The sequence below is a fragment of the Chelonia mydas genome, chromosome 3 (assembly GCF_015237465.2).
Source record: "Chelonia mydas isolate rCheMyd1 chromosome 3, rCheMyd1.pri.v2, whole genome shotgun sequence".
In the NCBI taxonomy this organism is placed as follows: Eukaryota; Metazoa; Chordata; order Testudines; family Cheloniidae; genus Chelonia; species Chelonia mydas.
In genome coordinates this window covers 15,791,032-15,797,127 of record NC_057851.1, presented here as the reverse complement: position 1 = coordinate 15,797,127, position 6,096 = coordinate 15,791,032, and the positions used below count along the sequence as shown (strand labels likewise).

Sequence of the window (6,096 nt, the reverse complement as noted above, 5' to 3'; positions counted from 1 at the left end):
TGCCTGATAGGTAGATAGTTTAATAAAGAGAAGGTTAAATATTTGATAATGAGTTATTTAATCTAGCAGACAAAAGGAGTAACAAGATCCAATGGCTGAAATTGGAGCTAGATAATTCTGACTAGAAATATGGTGCAGATTATTAACAGTGAGTGTAATTAACCACTGGAACAATTTACCAAGTGCTGTTGTAACCCATATGCCTAATAGGGAGATAGCTCTTTAAGAGACCCATTGTGAGGGAGGTAGGAGTGAGCTGTGTCTGGGTCATTGGTTTTTTGTTTTCTTTGTTTTTTTTAAGCCAGAGGAGAGCATGAACGCAGTCCCCCACTACCACAAATTATGCAGTTGAGTTTCCCACATTTGGGGAAATCGCAGGGGTCAGCACACCCGCAGTGCAATGGATGAGTCTCACCCTGGGAAAACTACCTTCGTGATCATGGTATCTCCCCTGCCAGGTAAGTTGGCACTTGTACAAGGAGCCACATATTAACTTCTGAAGAGCCGCATGTGGCTCTGGAGCTACAGGTTGGCCATCCCAGGAATAGAGCATAGTTCTCTCTTTGTGTTCTTATAAAATCTACAGCCATGTACCTTAGTGTGTGTTTAAGCCGCCATGCAAAGAATCAGACCTGATTCAAAGTAGCTGATGCCTTTGCTGCTAGTTCAGCACTTTTCAGGCGGAGTTATGAATACATGTGAATGAATGGCATCGTCAAATAATGTAACAGGTCCCACTTCTATTGCGATTGGGCACCTTTACGGAACAAAGCGAAATACAGTTTGTCTTGTTTCGGAAATGACTATAGGAATGTCTGCAAATACCACAGCCAGCTGTTCAGAAGCTTCCAAAGACCAGCAATGACTGAACTGCCAAGGAAGTGTGAATTTGCCTGGTGGACTGGTCCTGAGCCTGGATCACAGGGCTCACCCTAATTAAATACGTTATAGTGGGAGTACTGACCTGCACTGATTGCTCTCTTGAGACTAGTTGCAATACTTAAGGATCAAAGAGAACCCAGGTCAATGTGCCTGCTTCTCCAACCCACTGGTATTTCAACCACCAGGGCAAACAGCCCAAGTCCCTTCACCCCATCATTTGGAGGAGGGAGGAAGAGGAAAAAGTCTCCTGATCTGGCAGCCTGCTATCTAGATGCCTGATGATGAGAGGTGAAATATTCCCTTCTCTGCAATTCTCCTCAAGTTCTCCTCTAAGTGAGTGGGAGCAGAGGATTTCTCTCCATTGCTCTGACTTTCTCTTCTGGGGAGCAAAACAGATCCCTGCCGTCCCAGTTCTCCTCTACTGGCCTATCCTGAGGTGCTGGGAAAGAACAGAACTGGGCCTCCTTGGGGACAGACAGGAAAGCCTGTTTTTAGAGACCCTCTGAAGTCCTGAAGGGGACAGGTGAAGAAGCTATCAAACTAGGAGCAATAAGGAAACATAACACAAGCTTTTTAAACATGCTCTCTCATTTTGAGAAGCAGGGACTAGTTTTAGGAGGATGTGGGGTGAATGGATTGTGGGCGGTGTGGCATTCCGGGCTGAGAGCCTAGGTTGTATGAGAAGATAGTGGGTTGTAGATTGTAAGTGAATTTGGGATGGCAAGATGATTAGAAGATGAAGATGACGAGACTTTTAAAGGAATAAGGGCTGGAGTCTGAGGGAAGGAGGGACAGATTGTATGGGTGGGTTGATAAAGAGAAGTTTGTGAGATTGAGGTGTTGAAGCAGAGGGGAGGTGTGAAAGTCTAGGTGGAATAGGGAAGAGGAAAAGGGAAGGAATGAGGATTGTTGAGGATGAGAAGACAAGGGGGGGGATGGCAGAAGAGGCAGTTTAAAGGATTTGTGATAAACTGAATTAAGGCCACTTTAATTCTGGATTAAGGTATTCATACAGGGGTTTAATGCAGTTTAACTGATCCACTTCAAATTCACATTTGCAGTTCATTCAGATTAATTTTCCTAGATGTCTCTGTGTAGACAAGCTCAACATGTAGGTAACAATAAATGGTAGTCATGAAAACTGTTTATTAGGTCACCTAGCTCAGTGGGTCTCAACCTTTTCAGACTACTGTACTGCTTTCAGGAGTCTGATTTGTCTTGGGTACTCCCAAGTTTCATTTAACTTAAAAATTACTTGCTTATAAATTCAGACATAAACATACAGAAGTGTCACAGTACACTATTACTGACAAATTGTTTGCTTTCTCATTTTTACCATACAGTTATAAAATAAACCAATTGGAATATAAATATTGGACTTGCATTTCAGTGTAAAGTATATAGAGCAGTATAAACAAGTCATTGCCTGTTTGAAATTTTAGTTTGTACTGACTTCGCTCGTGCTTTTTATGGGTGGCCTGTTATAAAACTAGGCAAATATCCAGATGAGTTGATGTACCCCCTGGAAGAGCTTGGCATACCCCCAGGGGTACACATTCCTCTAGCTGAGAATCACTGACCTAGCCCCTTCCCTGACAGTACAGAGCAGTCCCTTGAAGTACCTCATCTAATTTTGTTTTAAATGTCCCACACAATGGAGCTCCCAGCACTGCTCCTGAGACACTGTTCCAAAAGACTTGCTGCCAGAATTATTGTCCTTATACTTGCCGTAAGCTTTCCTTTCTTCATTTCATCCCATTGCGTCTAGTTATACCTCCATGTACCAGCCTAGATAATTTTCTTCCCAACCTGCTGTTTATATCCTTCAAATATATGAACATTTATCCAATCTATGTTTGGTGAAATATTTAAAATTGTATCTGTGTATCAGCTCTTCCAGACTCCTAATCATTTTTGTTATCTGTATTTCCTACAATTTGTGCTTTGGGATCCTTCAGGTTGCTATGCGCATTGCACTTAAAATGCCAGCAGCCTCCAGTGCCTTGTTTACACTCTCACTGTTGTTACCGCTGCTGGAGCTAAACTGGTTGTAGCAACAGTGGGATATTTCAGGAGAAAAAAGGTTAGGGTCAAAACCTGCTATGCTGATAGCCGAGATTCTGAAAGTTTTGCCTTTTGTAAGTGTAAGAAAATACTCTACCATGGAATCTGATACAGCTGTGTGGGAAATGTGGGTATATGTTGCCATTTTTAATGAGAGACAAGGTGGGTGAGGTAATATCTTTTATTGGACCAACTTCTGTTGGTGGAGAAGAGAAGTTTTCAAGCTTCACGGGGTTGCTTTACAGGTCTGGAAAAAGTAACCAGAGTGTCACAGCTAAGTACAAGGCGGTGGGGGCGGATTGTTAAGCATAAGGGGTTAACACGTTGCAAGATATCACTTAAAATGAAGTGGGCTATTAACACCTCTGCAGTCACAGAACAAAGGAGGATTAATAAGTAAAAAAATGTTATAATGAGCCATAAAACCAGTTGTGAATTTAAGTTCCTAAGCTTGTCCATTGTGCAGGTGTCTTTGGAGGACAAGGACTGAGAGGTCAGATATGGATTGGTCGCTTTGTGAAAAGTGTTTGCCCATGGCTGGTAGGGTGTTTTTTGTCTTATCATTTTTCTGTGTGAGTTCAAATCTAGAGTGTAGTGATTTTCTGGTTTCACCCACTAGTTGTTGCTGGGGCATTTGAATGAGGTACATCACATGTAGGCATGAGTAGGACCCATGGATTTTGAAAGGAGTGTTGTGGGCAGTATTGATCATCACAGCAGGGGAGATATGTCTGCAGGCTTTGTATCTTTTGTTCTGGCAGCATCAAATATGAGTTGGTTTGTCCTGGGGTGTGGGGAGGTTGCTTCTGATAGGAGATTGGTGAGGATAGGGGGATTGTTTGAAGATCAGAAGAGGGGGCTGGGGAAAAATTTCTTTAAAGATGTGGTTTTAGCTGTTTGATACCCTGTATGCATTCCAGTGTGAAGTGGTAGGTGGCAACTAGGGGTGTGTGATTGGTGTATGTTTTCCTATATTGAAGCCAAGTTCTCTTGTGGTATTTGGATGGCCTGACCTATAATGCAATCTACTTCTCTGATGGATTATCCTTTATTTGGTGATGGTGGTTTTAAGTGCATTAATGTGTGTGTCAAGACTTTTCCTGGTGTATTGTGTGGTATCTGACTGGCTGGCTGTAGATAAGATTTCTTTTGTGACACTCAAAAGCTTGTCTCATCCACCAACAGGAGTTGTCTGATCCATGTAAAGGCAAACTCACGTCTTGAGCTCCTCCAGGTGGCATGGTGCATTGGCACAGTCCTTTCCTCACTCTTGCGCCCTCTGCAGGCTGCTGGCTGACCTTGGCAGGTCTTCAATGGCTTGGCCCTCTGGTCTAGTCACAACGAAACCCTTCCAGGGTATGAAAGAGTCCAGTAGATAAACTATATATATTTGCCCTCGCTAGGGTCTTCATCTCCAGCTCTGGGCCCTGTAAATTCATGTTGGGCTCCCAAATAACCCCTGTGCCCTTCCTGGGGTTTACACCACTTCACCTGTGGCTGGCAGGGGAACCCAGCCCACCCTCTACTCCAGGTTCCAGCCCAGGGATCCTATAGACAGCAGCCACGGACTGCTTACTTCTATCCTTTTCTGCTATTTCCCCAAGCCTCTTCCTACCAGGCCCTTTTATCTCCAGCCCTATCTTAGGGCCAACATCCCCAGGTTATTCTCTCTCCACAATCCCAGCTATGGAAATTCAGCCAGCCATAAACTTTATCTAATTGTTGGGCTACTTTAGCCAGAGAGGCTCACCCTTCTTCGCTCCACAGGCCCCAGCCGGGAACTAAACTGCTAAGGCCAGGCAACTCCTTTTCATCTGAGCCAGCAGGGCTCTGTTTGGTTGTTGCTAGGCCCTCTAGCCACAGGTCTCTGTGGCTTCCAAAATGGCTGTTCTGGGGAGTCCTCTCTAGGCGAGCTTGGAGGGCCCTTCTTCACTGCTCTTTTCCTCTCAGCACCCTCTTTCTTGGGGCAGGGTGCCATTGGGCCACGGTGTCCCCAGAAGGGAGCCTCAAATGTGAAATACACCCCGTCACAATCCAATAAAAGATATTACCTCACCCACTGTGTCTCGCTCATGGCTTGGGACCTGCATGGCTACAACAACGCTGCAGACAAAAGTGGAAGAGATCAAATTTTGCCGTTTTTAATTGCGGTCACTGTTCAAGAGATGTGAAATCAAACTGTAAAGTCATGTAGCAGAAAGGAGTACAAACACCCTTATCAGGCACTTATTCTGCAAAGCCATTGAGCAGATACTTAAGCATGTGCTAAACTTTAAGAACTTAAAGTTAAGTATTTTGCTAAACAGAGAGATTTAAGTTCATAGACTATGCTCCTTAACTTTAAGCAGGGAGTTAAGCACATGCATAAAGTGGTTGCCTGAACCAGGACCTTAGAATGTGTAACTGTCTGGTTTTTCCTCTCCCTGAGACTTCTATTCAAACCCTTCTTACTAATAAGACACTGGGCATCTTGTCACCATTCCACTTCAATTTTTTTCCAGCAATTTGTTTGCAGAGCCTCCTTCCCTAAATATCTGCTTTTGGTGGAGCCTAATCAGCTTGGCTGGATATGCTGGTAGGATCTTGGTAAGATATAGGTATATTTGCACAAGGACAACAAGGAGTCATATGGAATTTTCTGCTCTCAGTGGAAATGCTAATAGAAATGTCCTTGTGACTGCTGCAATATCAGAGTCTGCAAGAAGCGAATGTACCGTCATGCAGATTTGCTGCAGAGTGCAGCATGCTGCAAAATCAAGAAGCTGCCCAATAATTTTTTGCTTTATATCCCTTTGGTCTTTGACAGTATATTAGATGTGGAATATCTCTAATTAGATTCAATAACAGTTTCCACTGGGAGAGGGTAAACTAAATTACAGGGTTATTAGGCAGTGTTATACAGTGGATAGGCACTGGACTGAAACAGGAGTCTTAGGTTCAAATACTTTCACAGAAATCAGGAATGGATAGCAATTAGTTTATGAAACATTCAACAAGTACATTATAAGGAAAAACAGATTTGTGGAGCACTATTTAGGTCTGATAAGTGTCTTATTTAGTTTATCCAAGTGAAGGTTACAAGGTGATCATGGTCTATGTGTCTACATAGAGAGAAGATTTCTGATAGTTGAGGGCTCTTGAATCTAACAG

The 6,096-nt window shown here is 43.4% G+C and overlaps 1 non-coding gene across 1 annotated transcript; it reads right to left on the bottom strand.

The window, feature by feature from the left end:
* Positions 1–302: 302 nt before the first annotated feature.
* Positions 303–466, bottom strand: LOC114021388. Its single transcript, XR_003565963.2, has one exon. It is a non-coding gene; the product is annotated as a U1 spliceosomal RNA (small nuclear RNA).
* Positions 467–6,096: the final 5,630 nt, after the last annotated feature.